The 17,108-nt window shown below is 41.5% G+C and overlaps 1 pseudogene; it reads right to left on the bottom strand.

The window, feature by feature from the left end:
- The window catches only part of LOC101286936 (endoplasmic reticulum mannosyl-oligosaccharide 1,2-alpha-mannosidase-like), a 497,816-nt pseudogene extending 481,090 nt beyond the window's left edge, over nt 1-16,726 (bottom strand).
- Between the last annotated feature and the right edge of the window lie 382 nt (nt 16,727-17,108).

The raw sequence follows: 17,108 nt of genomic DNA, 5'->3' as shown, positions 1-17,108 counted from the left end.
AAAAGAGACAAAACAGATCGAGTAAAAAAATTAAACATATAATGAATCACTTTATACGTGTGTGTGCTTATTTATGTACTTATATAAATGCTTATGTTAAAAATTTTTTAAGTTAAAAAATTTTCAAGTCAACATTTTTTTTAAAAGATTACTTATAGAGTTGAGAAGGAATAGACTGCAAGAGACAGGATTTGAAGCTAGAATTCTTGGAAAACACGTTGTATTACAGATTATACTTTGGAATAGTGTAAAAATTTTACCTAATTATAAAAGAAAATTAAACTAAGAACAAGTCCTAAAATTTAATTAAATAAATTAGCCTAACTATACACAATTAGTGGTACAACCATCAAAGAATAATAATTACAAGTGACTTTAAATTATAGTAACTTTGCTGTGCATTCCAAGTGGAAATATACAAAAATAATTTTTAAAATTATTTTGAGTCATCCTATCATTGATAGTAGTTTTGGTACTGTTATTCTGAGACTGATTTCTGTGTAGTGCAGGATAAAGTTAACAACTTATTGTATTGGTGATATTGAGCACAAGGATTTGCACATTGGATGAAAACACACAGATGTAAAATTGATAAGATTAAGCAAAAATGCTGTAATCCTAAATTTGAATTGAAAGAATCGATACAAGACTATGAAATACTTTTTCTAAACTATGTACTCCCTAAGTTTCTATAAAGGTCCAGAAGCAACAGCCCAACCGGTAGTAATGAGCACTCCTAGTATCCACACAGTGGCCCCACAAAACTTTCCCACTAAAAGAAAACAGGTATTCTTGGAGAAATGGCTGAATCTAGATCTAGGGCATAAAATTCCCATCTTGTCATTGAAAACAAGAATTTCCATGGCATGGAAACATGGATTTTGTCATGGATCGTGTTGAAAAGATTAAAGAACCAAATTTGAATAAGCTTCCACTGTCCAAATTTGGGACCATCTGAGTATTAACAAAGATAATAACTGCAATTATTTTAGACACATCATATACATTTAAATGCATGAGATCGTAATTTTACACAAAAAAAGTTCATGGGTAACTTTCAAAGAATGGTAGAGAACCAACTCATTCTGTTAACAACTGGTAAATAAAAGGAAAAAATTAAGCAGTTGTCCTGCCTTTTCTATATAAGTCTGTGGGGAAGTTGTAAAGTTGGAGAAGAAAACCAAGATACAGAAAGAGCAACAAGACTAAGACCAAGATCCAGCAAAGCTGAGATACAGAACCTGTGATAGAGTGACAAGCTCAAACTTTCCCCCGGTTTACTGAAAGTCCCAAATATCAGGAAACCCCTCAGTCCTAGGCAAACCAGGACAGTTGGTCACACTACCTATGGAAACACTCCCAAGGTCAAAAGCTCACATGGGGAGAGAAGCTAGGTTATAACAAAACTAACCTAACACTTGCTTGAAGGCCTAGCTTCTACCCTTGTAGATATGACTGTTCATTTTAAAGGGGTTACTGGTACTCAATTGTAATTGGTACACAATGGTCTCTCTTGTTCCACAGTAATAACAGTAGCTTCTAATTATTGAGAACCTATCTTCTGCCAGGCATAATATAAGCCAGTTACAAGGAATTTCTCATTGAATCTTCATGCTAACCATATGAGGTAAGTACTATTTTTATTTCCATTTACAGATGAGAAAACTCAAGTTTCCATGGGTTAAGGTACTTTCCTAAGGTGGCCCAGCTCCTAAGTGGCAGACCCTGGATCAGACCTTAGGTCAGTCTTACTCCAAAATCCTTCCTCTTTGTCATTACACCATATTGTCTCTTGCTTACTCTCTCTTCCAAGCAAGTATTCCAATCAACAATAATCGAGAATTAAACACAGGATCTTTAAAGTCATCCATCCCCTTTAAGTTCAAGAAATGTTTTGGATAGGCTCAAATATAGAATATAACCCAAGAATATTATTCTCCTAACTACCAAATCTAGGTCTAGACTAGCCAATATCAACTTAGCTTTACTTTGGGGAAGAATCAAAGTAGGGGTCTTTATAGCCTATAAATCTAATTGGTGTTTGACTTATAAAAGCCCATGAGACTATATGGGAGAGGACCAAAGTTTTACTACCATACCAGATAAATGACCACAAATTTTTAAACTTCCTGACAGGGAACAAAAAAGCAAACTGACAAGTGTGAATCAGCAGCAAACTATGTTAATAGATTCTCCAAACTCATTATGTCTTAATGGTGACTGGCAAGTCACTGCATTTACAGAGGCAGAAAAGTGAGCAAGGAGACCACTTTCAAGCTCCTGACTGACAGCCAGTGATCCAGTTTCTAAAACGGAGCCTTTACAGGAATCCATAAAATTCACCCATCACAAAACTAAATAGAGACCATCTGCAATGAGGGGAATCAAACTCTGAGCCTAGGGCTCAGCTGAGGCTCTACTACCACCAGGGTTATAGCTGTAGATAAATACGCAGAGAATACAGCCATGCTAAGTGATTAAAAGAAACTGTTAAAAAGAAATTAGGGGGAATCCTAATTTAACAAATATTTAAATATCATTTAAACAAATATGTGGGAGTCGTAGTATATACATAGTATAATACAAAAGTGTGCAGACCTTAGAACCAAACCGACCCAATATCTCGTCTTGTTAGCAATAATAATTACAATTACTATTGCTAACATTGATTTAGTGTGTGTCAAGCACTGTAATAAGTATTTGACTTATGTTCTCATAAAGGACACACAGGTAGTGAGTGATTCTTATCCAGGTCTGTCTGACTTTAAAACCTATTCTTCACACCAGAAACACCTTCAAACAGATGCCTGGGATATCCTAGCACTTCCAGAGAGGCTGGATTCCTTCCTCTCTATCCTTCCCACACAGCTCTCATTCTCATCCAATGTACTTCCTAGATGTGGGAATTTGGGGAATTGTTATGGACCCTCAACTTCTTCATCTTCAAAGTGTGGATAAAGAGCATTTGCCTCTTTGGGCTGTTGAGAGAATTACATGAAACCATAGCCCAATACAGGCTTATCTCATTGTAGGATTTTAATAAGTGTTAGCTCCCATTGTACATAGCTGTACTAGGTAGTAACGTGAAACTCCAAAATTATAATAAAGCCCAGCCCTTGCCCTTAAAATGTTTATAATCATTTTCATGTTACCCATAATGAGGAGCAACTATTCTAAAATTACTAGCTGTGACTTGATATCCACATTAGGGCAAAATTCTGGGCTAGATGATGTACTGATCTGATCCAATGGGACATTTCATTTGTCATTAGTTCTTTAGCTTGTATGATGCCCTCCCTTCATCAGTTTTGTACCTCTGAAGGAAAAGACTTTTCAAAATCTTGCTCTAAGACTTAGTCTCAGTCAATGGAAATGCACCAAACTTCCCAGCACAACCATGACCTCTGCCAGGAATCTTCCTGGAAAAAAGTAGATACTGCTTGCTTGGGCTTTTTTTTTTTTTTTTTTTTTTTTGATGTGGACCATTTTTAAAGTCTTTATTGAATTTTTTACAATATTGCTTCTGTTTCATGTTTTGGTTTTTTGGTCGCAAGGCATGTGGGATCTTAGCTCCCTGACCAGGGACCGAACCCGCACCCCCTGCATTGGAAGGCAAAGTCTCAACCACTGGACCACCAGGGAAGTGCCATGCTTGGGCTTTAAATGCTGAGAGTAGAAGTTCTGAAATGCAGTATGTCCCCATTCTTGTGAAGATACAGTCACAATCCATTTGTTATCAATAATAGTTAAAATAGGGCTTCCCTGGTGGCGCGGTGGTTGGGAGTCCGCCTGCCGATGCAGGGGACATGGGTTCGTGCCCAGGTCCGGGAGGATCCCACATGCCGCGGAGCGGCTGGGCCCGTGAGCCATGGCCGCTAGGCCTGCGCGTCGGGAGCCTTTGCTCCGCAACGGGAGAGGCCACAGCAGTGAGAGGTCCGCTTACCGCAAAAACAAACACAAAAACAAAAAAAAAATAGTTAAAATACCAAAATCACCAATTGCTTTTTTCATGAATGTGAACATCATTATAACAATTAAAATAGTATAAATTTTTTTTTTTTTTTTTTTTTTTTTTTTGCGGTACACGGGCCTCTCACTGTTGTGGCCTCTCCCGTTGCGGAGCATAGGCTTCGGACGCGCAGGCTCAGTGGCCATGGCTCACGGGCCCAGCCGCTCCGTGGCATGTGGGATCTTCCCAGACCGGGGCACGAACCCGTGTCCCCTGCATCGGCAGGCGGACTCAACCACTGCGCCACCAGGGAAGCCCAGTATAAATCTTATTGTTAGCTTTCTGACATATTTTGCTGTGTGGGAGAAGGGTGGAATTATGGTCTGCCCACTAGAAATTGTTCACATGAGGATCATCCAGCATAGATGTCATGTCAGAAAATTAGTTTGAGAATTAATGATCTTTGGAGTCTTTTTTCCCAGCTTTGGGAAAAAAGTGAAAGGGATATTTATCCTGAACCAGGATACCAAGATATATATAATATATATGACATCATTTAATATCACCATGCACTCTTCTAATATATTAATTCAAATAAACACATAATAATTTAATTAACTACATATCCAGGCTATGGATTAGGTTTCAAATACTATTCTCACACTATTTTTCCTCTTATACCCACTGTACTTCTAAGTTTTCTTCTCCAACCCGCAGTTGAAGATTATTTAATTATTATATCCACATCACATATAATTAGAAAAGAGACTCTTCTACTGCTCCCAGGATTCTAAAGCCAATGAAAAAAAATTTTTCAGTTCCTGCAAAAAATACCATTGCCGAAATGGACATCTCCATTTCACCATTCATCCATCCAAATATTTATTAAGCATCTACCATTTGCCTGGTCCTCCACTAAGCATTCACGAGGTTAAATGAAGACCCTGCTTTTTGGAAGGTTATAATGCAATCTTGAAAATAAGACATATTCATCAATACCAATTTATGTACTATGGGAAAAAGTAGTAAAGCCCAGCGGTTAAAACCTCCAGTTTGGGGGCCTCCCTGGTGGCTCCGTGGTTGAGAGTCCGCCTGCCGATGCAGGGGACGCGGGTTCGTGCCCTGGTCCGGGAAGATCCCACATGCCGCGGACCGGCTGGGTCCGTGAGCCATGGCCGCTGAGCCTGCGCGTCCGGAGCCTGTGCTCCGCAACAGGAGAGGCCACAACAGTGAGAGGCCCGCGTACCGCAAAAAAAAAAAAAAAAAACCTCCAGTTTGGGATTCAGACAGCTTAAAGCTGAATTCTGCCTCTGGAACTGCACAGCGTTGCTACTGGGAGGAGAGTGGTGACAGCTGTCATTGTACTGGGGAGAATCAGATTGGGATGGTTGACCGTGGGGTTGCGGAGGTTAGGGTTGTGCGAGCGCTGTGATGACTGTGGTGACTGAAAAAAGGGGAGCACACACAAAGTGCTGCCAAGTTCCAAGCAGGGAGGGGTTCATTTCAGTTGAGGCTATCAAGAAAGGCCTCATGGAAAATGCGGCATTCCAGCTTGACCCGGAAAGATGAGTAAATATGGACAAAAGGAGGAAGACCAGAGAAGGGGCACTGCAGGCAAAAGAAACATCACGAATAAAAGCAAAGTAATGGGAATTTAAGAAGTATGTACTGGAAACACAAGCAATGCAATCTGACTAAAGGACAGAGACAGGAATAAGGTTGGAAGGTAAGGTGCAGGTCAGCTTGTAGAGAATTTTAAACTTCAAACAAGCTAAGGGATTTAGACTTTAATTAGTGTGGATATTCACAAGAAGCCTAGGAGTGCTTCTTAAGGGAAAGTAATCTTTGTGAGTAAGGCAGAGGTCCCAGTAGAGGGTGATAGTTTAACAGGTTTCTATTACTATTAACACAGAAAAATCAATAACTCTACAGTATATTCCATGCTGGAATCATGCCTGCTACTTGTCAACAGACCAAAGAGAAATGACTTCCGGCAACTAGAGTTGAAGGGAAATATGTTTATTGATGCTTACTTTAATTTATTGCTGCTTCAAGGGCTTGACAAGATGAGAAGGCAAGCTCAGAGGAAAATTGCAAGGGTGGTAACATGGCTCAGATCATTTTAAGGAAATACAGAAATGTTTTGTTCTCTCAAACTACCAAGACACAAAATCCAGTTACTACTGAGGCAGGCCCTTCAAGGATTTAGAAATTGAAAGGGATTCATGAAATCTACCCAGAGGTTACCAAATCAGGTTCCCCCATGAGCAGTTACTCACTCTTTCACATTGTAGCTAATTAAATAAAAATTATGTAAGGGTAAAAAGTCAGAGAACTCTAAGACTTCATAAAGCATTGCAATTATATACAACTCCCACTTTAGCTTCTGGTTATATTAGCCAGGGCTCTTGCAGCTATAAGCCACAGAAACTCAACTCAAACTAACTTAAACAGAAAGAAATTAATTAACTCACATAGCTGCAACGCCTAGGAATTTAGACATAAATAATTCCAGGTGTTCAAATGGTGTCACAGTCCATTGTTACCATCACTCATCTCTGCTTTTCTCTGGGTTGGCTTCATTATTTTCACAAGGAATAAGAATAGCCACAGCAATTCCAGCTTATATTACCTTTATAACTTATGATTCCCCCCCCAAATTAAAATACTATATCTCTGTTGTGTCACATAGCAAGTTTCCTGGAATGCTCTGATTGGTCACGCTTAAAACATGTGACCACTCCTTGAATCAATCACTATGGTCAGTCAGAAGGGGTCGAGACTGCCCACCTTTATTATTAAAGGTAACACCCTTGTAACAGGGTATCATAACAACACTGAAATCTCAGAAACGTAACAGAAGAGAATTTTCTTTCTTGATCAAGCAGGAGTTCAGAACAGATGTTCCTAATTGGCAGAGGGGATCCCTGCTCCATGCAGGCAGTCAGGGTCTGTGTATGTATCAGTACGTTACACCTATTGGAAAAGAAAAAGATTTTGAGCAGGGAAATGAAATGACATGGTCTGATGTCTTTGTTTTACAAATAAGGAAAAGGACATAAAGGGACAATGTACATCCACTACTATTTTGTCTCAAGGATCAGAGTTCTAGACCCAGAAAAGCAACTTGTTCACTGTGTGACCTCTCTTCATATTATCTGAGAGTGTCCTCCCTCATTTGTAAAATGAAGACATCAGACCATGTCACTACTCTGCTCCAAATCTTTACTTTTTAAATATCTATACAGTATAAGTATACAGTACTCAGTATTCCTTACAAAAATTAATTTATCTCTCCATAATATAAATAATTGAGACTCACTATGACATAGTGAGGGGGATGGAGGGAGTGAAAATGCTGTGGGAGTTTGATCCTAGCCTATCCGGATATCAAAAACGGAGATGATGCTATTCTCACGAGATAGAAATAATGTTCCCGACACCCACATCTTGACATATGGATGTGAATGGGTATGGTGTTGTGATGAGAGTGTGAGAAGTTATTGTAATTTTAAAGCTTATGTAATCTTGTGAAAGCCTTATTCTCTGAGTCAAGCTTGGATTAGGAAATGGTACCAATAAGATCTCCTAAAATTCTATCTGCCAAATAAGTACCTTATTTATCTCATGACTCCAATGAACTATAATTACTGGTAAAAACAGGAAGGGCTCCTGTTGCTTGAAACATCTAGACTCTAAGCCAGTAGATTCTATTGCCTAGCATAGATTAAGCATCTAGGAAGGAGGGAGGGAGGGAGGAAAAGGAAGGAGGAGGGGGAAGAAAGGAGGAAAAGGTTGGTGAGTTGAAGGTTTTATAATGGTTGGAGAGGATTATTTCAGTGCTTACCACACATACACACACACACACACACACACTCCCACACATACTTGCACAGGTACCCACTAACCCCTTGCTATAATCATAAAACATTCCCTTGGGCCCACGGAAACTGCTTTTAGCAAACTTCCCCATCAATTGCTCTCAGAAACCTTCCCCATCAGGGATGAAAGGGGATTGTTGTAGGAAATAAAAGGCCCATTAAATATAATCTTGTCTGCCTGGGCCTATTTTTGCACAGATGACATTCCCATGTGTGTCTGTTATGGAGACCAGTCAGGAGGGAAATATTTTGGTTTTGATAACCACCCCTGTAACACTTAAATATCAGTCAGAGGAGGTTTAATGCTGTAACGACTCCAAAATGTAAGTAACGTAACATAGAAATAGGCAAGTTCTCATACCACAGTCCAGTACGAGTTAACCACAGGGAAATGGGTCATTCAGTGACTCAAGCTCCTTCCATCTTGGGCTCCACAGTGCTCTAAGTCCTTGGAATCCTCTCAGTTCAGCTGTAAACTGGGGACAAAGAATGGAGAATCACTCACAGGAGGTGGGCCAAGCCTAGATTTGCCTAGAATCTGCCCACAGTCCATTGGCCAGAACTCAGTCCTACGGCCCCACTTACCTGCATGGAAGGCTGGGGATGTAGTCTAGCTATGCTCTGGGGGAAACGGAAAATGGTTTCATGAACAACTAGTCAGTCTCTGACACAAAGTACACATGATTTTACCACTAATTCCAGATTTGTGCTACATTTCTGTGACTTCCAATGCCAACAATTTTTTTTTATAACCTTGACACTGGCTATAGTCACCCAGGGAGGATTTCACTAACTGGAAACATTCATGGAGCAGTAGCATTTGTACTTAAAGGTCACGTAACATTTGCTTTGGGATGGTCATTATGGGGACACATACATACCAACTATTGAGGGAATGGTACTCAGGGAAATGTGATTGGGAAAGAAGTGAAAAATGAGGAGACTTCAGGAGAGAAAGAGGCAAGCAGGAAGCTGAGGGGACGATGGATACAGAGAGCTACTTCAGCTTCTGCTATTGTTGAGCTATGTTTGCTCAGCCTTCCCTGGATTTCCATGAGCTGTCACAGGATCTTTACCTCAAACTACCCTTTCACTTGAGCTAGTCGAAGGGGATTTTTTTTTTCTTTGTAACTCAAAGGTTTCTCTGAAGAGGCCTTACAAATAAATGGACTTGACTCTGTATCATAGGAGGACAATTAGATTCACCCCCAGGTAGAACTATCAGGAAGGAGTCATGTAGGCTTTGTGAAATATGAAATAAACAGTCTTCTAGTATCTCCATAGGGGCTCATAGATGCTACCAGGCCCTCCCTTCAGAGGGAACAGACATGCTGGTTAGAAATGTGGGCTGAAAAAGAGAAGGGCTCCCCTCTACTGATTGACCAGGGACTGGAGGCAGAAGCTCCCTGGCTTTTGTGCTTCCAGTACCCACAGAGAAATGAAAATCTTATTTTCCAAACGAAGTCAGAACAGGGCCAGAGAGCAGGAGGGAGACTGTTCAGTGATATTTAAAACTCTATATAATAAGAATCCTACTGTAATTTCCTTTTGCTTCTAAATTGAAATCTATGCGGTGAGGCAGCTGCCTATTTGCCCTGTCTTGGGCAGGCTGCAGGGCTCTCAGCAAAAGAGCTCAACTCCCTGAACATCCCCTGCAAAAAAATTCCTTCTCTACTTATGGTCTGAGTGATTTGTCTTGGCATTTGCCCAAAGTGGTGATATTACTAGTTCTAAATGGGCTCTTGACGCACAAAGAGCTCTGCCTGAACAGATCACCCCATGTCCACAGAGGCCAGGGATAAGGAAGTGCACCATTCAGGGACAATATTCTCCTCTAGTAGTCTGGGGTACACTCCAGTGCACACAGAAAGCGGCAATAAGCACCCCAAAATCATATGCTAAAAAGACTTCTGTGGGCCTCAGACAATGTGGGAAAGATGATGAAGTAATTCAGTCATTCTTTTATTCGCTCTTCATTCAACTAATAGTTATTAAGTGTCTACTACATGCCTCCAGTTATTATAAAAGTTCTACTAACAACATATGCACCAAGAATCATTTATAGACTGAATAATATGTTCATTTTTATATTTATGAATGACTATTTTTAAAGTAGGTAATTAGGGGAGAAAAGAGGCCATTCCTTTGCTGTCTTCTCATCTCCTTTCCATTCCATTCTCCTTCTCTGAATATGATCACCATTCCTTGGGTGATGTCACCTAATTTCATGGTTTTCAAAGCCATCAGTTTCAGATGCTTCCAACATTTATATCTCTAGCTCAGATCTCCCCAATGAACTTGAGCCTAGAATGTTCCACTCCCTGACTGACATCTACATGCTTATGTCTCCAGGCTACATAAGCCCAAAACTAAGCTGCTGATCACCTTCCACCAAGCATGTTCCTTCCATGGTCTTTCCTATTTGACGAATGGTATCCCCATCCTTCAAAGTGCTCATCCAAAAAGCTTCAGACGTCCTTATCACTTCTGCCTTAGGTTACCACAGGTAACCAATCATCAAATTCTTCCAGCATTACATTCAAACTATATAGAGACTCCAACTACTTCTTACCCCTCTCACCACCAAACATCCCTGGACCAAGGCACCTTCAATTCTCGCATGGATTATTCTGTGTCCCACCTTAGCTCCCCCATTCTGCCCTTGGCTTCTTAGCATCTATTCTCAAGACAGCAACCAGAGAGATCCTTTAGAAATATAAGTCAGTTCAGCTCACTCCTCTGTTCCAAACCTTCCAATGGCTTCCTATTTCATTCACAGCTTTGGTGTCCCCAGCTGTACATAACAGATACAAATAGTACACATACTAGAGATACAAATAAGACCGTAATTCCTCCAATGACCCTTAAGGTTCTTAATACTATGAATTACAGCAGTCACACTCCACCCCACTCCTATTCATTCGCTTTAATACAGCCATATTGGTCTCTGCTCTTCCTTGAAACAGCTAAGCAGACTTCTACTTCAAGGCCTTTGCACTTGATGCTTCCTCTTCCAGGAATGCTGTTCTCTAAAGTATCAGTATGGCTCATTTCCTCACTTCCTTCTGATATGTCAGTTTATATAGATACATATATATACATACATATATGTGTATATGTGTGTGTGTGTATATATATATATATAAACATTTTATATGAAATAACTACTCTCCCCCAAGACTCCTTACTCCATTACCATGCTTTATTTTTCCCTTTGCTGTATTTTTTCCTTATATTTTCACCATATTACATACCAAAGTGCTCTCGTTTATTTCTCTCCATAAAAGCATACACTTTGTTTCATTCGCTGGTGTATTCCTAACACCTAGAACAGCCCTTGACACATAGTAATTCCTCAATAAGGGAAATGCATGCACCACTTGATGCATGAATAAACTGTCTTAAAAGCTGGTAACATACAGCCACTATGGAGAACAGTATGGAGGTTCCTTAAAAAACTAAAAATAGAACTACCATACGACCCAGCAAATCCACTACTGGGCATATACCCCGATAAAACCATAATTCAAAAAGAGTCATGCACCACAATGTTCACTGCAGCTCTATTTACAATAGCCAGGACATGGAAGCAACCTAAGTGTCCATTGACAGATGAATGGATAAAGAAGATGTGGCACATATATACAATGGAATATTACTCAGCCATAAAAAGAAACGAAATTGAGTTATTTGTGGTGAGGTGGATGGACCTAGAGTCTGTCATACAGAGTGAAGTAAGTCAGAAAGAGAAAAACAAATATTGTATGCTAACACATATGTATGGAATCTAAAAAAAAAAAAAAAAGGTTCTAAAGAACCTAGGGGCAGGACAGGAATACAGACACAGACATAGAGAATGGACTTGAGGACACGGGGAGGGGGAAGGGTAAGCTGGGATGAAGTGAGAGCGTGGCATGGACATATATACACTACCAAATGTAAAATAGATAGCTAGTAGGAAGCACCCGCATAGCACAGGGAGATCAGCTCGGTGCTTTGCGACCACCTAGAGGGCTGGGATAGGCAGGGTGGGAGGGAGATGTAAGAAGAGGGAGGGGATATGGGGATATATGTATACGTATAGCTGATTCACTTTGTTATAAAGCAGAAACTAACACAGCATGGTAAAGCAATTATACTCCAATAAAGATGTTAAAAAAAAAAAGCTGGTGACAGTATCTCTCTTAGAAAGAGAAATGACTTTGCTGGCAAAATGATATAAGTCTTTGGGATAGAAGGTGAAGCCTTGGGGACATGGGTATGAGCAAGAGCCAAGGGAACAAAGAAGAAAACCATGAGATAAGAGGAATTTGTTTTTTCTTCTTGAGAGAAATGGAGAGGCAAAAGAAGGGACAGATAAGTGGGCGGGGGGGGGGAGGAGGGTATGGAAATGGTGTGAATATGAGGACCAAGTGAGGTAAAGCGGCCAGTGGAAAAAACCCTATAACGTGAAAAACAAAAACTATTATAAACAGAGGTATCCAATGTTCAGTTTGAAGTTGTTTTGATAAACTTCTCATGTCTCCTCAATGCATCAATCTTGTTAAACTTGTACATTGCCTTATGTGAGTCTTACGTAGGCAGGGCAGCAACTCTAAGTACAGAGCTCCTCCACCTAGGCAGATTGAGGGAACCAGGCAGGAGGGGCAGGAAGTACAATCAAAAGACCAGAATCTGAGTTCTGGTGCCAGCACTTCTTAACTGTAAATCTCTGGGCATGTCTCCAAGCTTTGGTTTTCCTGACTATACATCACAGATACAAAGAGCTACACATACGTGAGACACAAATACAGTCATATCACTTCTATTAGCTTTATTAGCAATAAAGCCAGTGTCTCCCTCTTGAAGCTCCTTATTCCCATGAATCATTCAAGAAATTCAAGGGCTTTAGAGACCCATAAAAAGGTTTTTTCTTACCCAGGGAAATAGAAAATCGAGTCTGATTAGTCAACAGGCCTGCTCTAGTTTCTTTGCTGGAGCTGGTTCTTTACCAAAGTTGTGTGGATCTACTGCTGTGATATTTCACTGCTCCAGATTCCAGCACAGCCTGCAGTCATTCTTCGAAAGAAGTGAGTCTCAGTCCCTTTAAAGTCAGGCTCAACCAACAAAGCCCCAAAGTTGGACTTCTGCCAGTTATAGATCTAACGACCAACACTTGTAGTTCCTGTGTACAGCCACTTTCCAGGGAACTATCCGGCCCCAGGAGGACTGGATCACTCTTGTTTGTTTATCCTCTGCCTCTCAGATCCAAAACCACCTATCCACCTTCTTTCCTGACCAGGGGAACAGGCTGCTTTTCTTTTGATGCCCTCAAAACTAACAAGGTCTGATTACAGCCTCTGCCTTCAGAATATGGGGCTGCTTGTCTACCCTTGTAAGAGTGGCTCCCCAGGGATTTGAGAAATGCACACCCCACCATTCTAAGTAGAACTAGCCTCTGTGGCTTTAAACACATTAATCCTTCTAAAAGGATGCTCCCTACGTGATATTAAAGTGGTCACACCCATCCTACTGAATGAGGGGGATCTGCCATGTGTTGATTCCAAGGTGATTTCCTGGCAGCCAGAAAGAAGAAAACATTTCTTGGGGGCCACAACACTGTATGTCCACCTTTGCTATTGGAGGGACTGCATGTGATAATGTCAAAGTGCCTCATTAATCATGGTGCACTATACTGACATTAGTTGTAGTCATAAACTTGGATGAAAAATTTTAGCACACTGCAAAGAATATAACCCACAGGGTAAAGCAGACTAGGAAAAGAACCCAACTCTGCCATTTCCTATATATGCAACTTTGTGCAAGTTACTTAACCTCTCTGAGCATTCATTTGTAAAATGGGAATTAATAATAATATTAATATGCTACATCGATAACATAATATTGATAATTATCTCTTGGAGTTGCAAGGAATATCAATCAAAAAATTAAAGAGGCAAATTATCTGAATTAGATTCAGGCATAGCGTAGTAAGTGCTCAATAAATTGTAGCCATGATTATTATACTTATAGCTCTAAACTATACCTAATGTTCATTAAGTACATGATATAATGAAACACATGTATATGTATTAGTTCATTTAATGCTACCCGTGTGATAGTTATAACACTGCCCATACTGTAGATAACACAATTAAGGCTTAAAGAGAGTGGTATGTTGCCAGAACTGTACTACTAGAAGGCAGCAGAGGGAGTATTTGTAGCCAAGTGTCTAGGCCAGCTACATAACAAACCACTCCCATGCTCAGTGACTTACAACAGCATTTATGTTCAGGCTCAGGAATGCGCAGGTCAACTATGATTCAGCTGATAAGTTACCCTCAGCTGCAGATTGTTAGGTCAACTCCATTATCTTACTCTGGATCCCAGGCTGAAAGGAGAGTGGCTACCAGAAGCACGTCCTTCCTGTGATGGATAACCAAAGCACAAGGGGGCAGGCCAACCACACAAGCCTCACACATTTCAAGCCTCTGCTCCCATCACCCCTGCTAACATCCCAAAGCAGGTCACATGACTACACCCAACATCAGTGTAGAAGGGAAGTATAGAACTCCACAGTGCTGTATGAAGGAGGAATATTTTCAGAACAATAATTCAAACTATCCAATCAGGTCTCACCGACTCTAGAATCTAAGCTCTTATTCACTGTCCTACAATGCTTCTCTACTGTTCTGAGACAGTACCTCTCTAACCAAATAACCATTATTAAACCTCTCTCTCACCATTAACTGCATGGGTTCCTAGGTTGTTCCTTTTACTTACTGCCTATATTTGGCTCTTCCAAACAGCTGAGAGAGCCCAGCTGGAGGGTAAATGTAAAGTTGATAGCCCATCTTTCCATGTTCATAGCAGAAGCCAGACTGTGCAGCCCCAATAAGCAACCTGCTGGGTCTACAAATTCGCCATGCTTCGCTCTGTTAAAACTTTATTGGGCACAGTATGGTAACTCAATTAATAGTGAGGATGACACTGGCAAGTGTCACTGGAATTGCAACCAATTATTTTTTCCTTAATATCTTTTTAAATCACAAGTTGACCAAGCTCAACAGGAGCCCTGTCCTTCCACAGGGCATATTTAGTCTGTCTCTGCCTTCCCTATTAGCCTCCATTGCCAGCGTCCATCAACTACGTCACCAGTTATAAGCCTCTCTCTTCTCCGAACAGCAGTGCAGTTTCCCCCAAAAGGAGCTAATTGACAACACAAATCAGGCTGTTTGGCAGGATTTTGTGTTGTTGGTAGATTTTTGTTTTGTTTCCTATAAATCAGAACTTTGCTGACTTTATTCCTCCTTCTTACATTGGTCCTGATCTAGAAAGCACAGACTAAAAGAAACCCTAAAGTCAATCTGAATTACCACCTAAAGAAATACATGAGGATAGATTCAAAACCACCAGCATCTGCCCTGAAAAACCCACAGGTACCTTGCCTTCCAAGGAGTCCTGGACCCCAGCTGTCCCATTGGACTTGACCTCTTCAGCCCAGAATTTGGAATTTGTCTGGCTCACAGTAGCCAACTGGGCTGCACATCCTCATGGCTAAAGGTCAACGGATGACTCATTTTATGCATAAGCAATTGGCTTGCCTATCTATAACTTAAAAGAAAAGTCTACTATACACGATGTTCAATCCAGAAAAGTCCCACGATTGGGTGTTGTTCCAAGCTTTTTAAGCTGAAGTCCAGATGGCCAGGGGATGACCCTCTATATTAAATACATATTTGTCAAGGTTGAGGAAGGCCATGTCATCTGAAAAGAGAAGATATATGTACCTAGAGTTTATCATAGAGAGAAACTTTTCATCTTGTCTCTTGGGATTTGATTCTGAACATTATTGATTGAAGAATAGACACCTGGGGACTTCCCTGGTGGCGGAGTGGTTAAGAATCCACCTGCCAGGGCAGGGGACACGGGTTCGAGCCCTGGTCCGGGAAGATCCCACATGCCGCAGAGCAACTAAGCCCGTGAGCCACAACTACTGCGCCCGCGAGGCACAACTACTGAAGCCCGCGCGCCCAGAGCCGGTGCTCCGCAACAAGAGAAGCCACCGCAATGAGAAGCCCGCGCACCGCAACAAAAAGTAGTCCCCGCTCGCAGCAACTGGAGAAAGCCTGCGCGCAGCGACGAAGACCCAACGCAGCCACACAAAAAAATAGACACCTGACTGGATGTTGGTATATCTGTTGAAATACTGCAGAATCTCCCACCCCTGATCCTGGTATTCCTTGTCCCCACTGAACAGTACAGACAGAACAGACTCTCCACTGTCTCCAGTCAAAGCAGATTGACATTCTCTTCAGGCCAGATCCCCATAGCCTTATGGCTAACTTTGGGGTTAACGCTGAAGTACAAAATTTCTGGACTCACCCCACTCCTAAACTGATGATACATCTAGTAACAGGTCACCATAAAGGCTTCAGCTAGCTCCATGTGGTCAGCGGTCAGACCACAGCTTACACCCGGTTCCCAAGCAAAAAACACACTCAATGCATCTTGACTCAGAACTTGCCATCCACAACTTTCCCACAAAACTCAGCTTGCTGGGCTCAGACTGCTGAAGCAGGTGCTCTTTTATTCCTCTACGGCTTCAACATAGTCGTGTAGCAACTGAATTTCTTTCTTTCTTCCTTGGATCCACCGCTTCAGCAGAGCTCTGGTTCCAAGAGGGAAGATCCACTGAAGGGAAGAAGCCACTGTTGGTATAAATGAATATGGGCACTAACCCATCATTCTTCCCAGGCAGGGAATGTATATACTTTGTCACTTTCCTCACTACCTCCTGAAATTTCTCATCTCCGGTGAGACGAGAGAGTTCTCGGAACTCAAACTGAACGTTTGTCACTTCTGACACTATACTGACATCTATGGAGGCCTCACTAGCGGCAGTGTTTATGTTCATGGAAAGTAGTTTACACCCAGTCAGAAAGGCTACGAGGAAAATAATTAGATACCACAGGGGTAATTCCCCTTTCCCCACACAAGAGCGTCCTTTACCTGCTGCGGCTCTCCCCCGCCTGTGCCGCGGCCTCCGAGCAGATGACGTTTAGCTTCCGCTTCCCGTTTCCTGCCAAGGCCCTAGAAACACCGCCCCCAGCCCGCCCCGCGGAGCACTGCGCCTGCGCATGCGGCTCAGTTTGACGAATTTTTACCCTGCGGGGTAGTTTAGTTACTTCCCCTGGGGGCACTGGGCAGGCTCTAGTCCTGTGGTTTATAGCGCTGGATGACACTTTCTGTTCGGAGAATGTCTTTACAGTGGGCTAATGAAAAAGAGGACCTTGCAG

This window comes from Orcinus orca, chromosome 8, assembly GCF_937001465.1.
Source record: "Orcinus orca chromosome 8, mOrcOrc1.1, whole genome shotgun sequence".
Taxonomy (NCBI): domain Eukaryota; kingdom Metazoa; phylum Chordata; class Mammalia; order Artiodactyla; family Delphinidae; genus Orcinus; species Orcinus orca.
The sequence above is the reverse complement of the archived record's forward strand: the minus strand, read 5'-3'. Positions and strand labels throughout refer to the sequence as shown.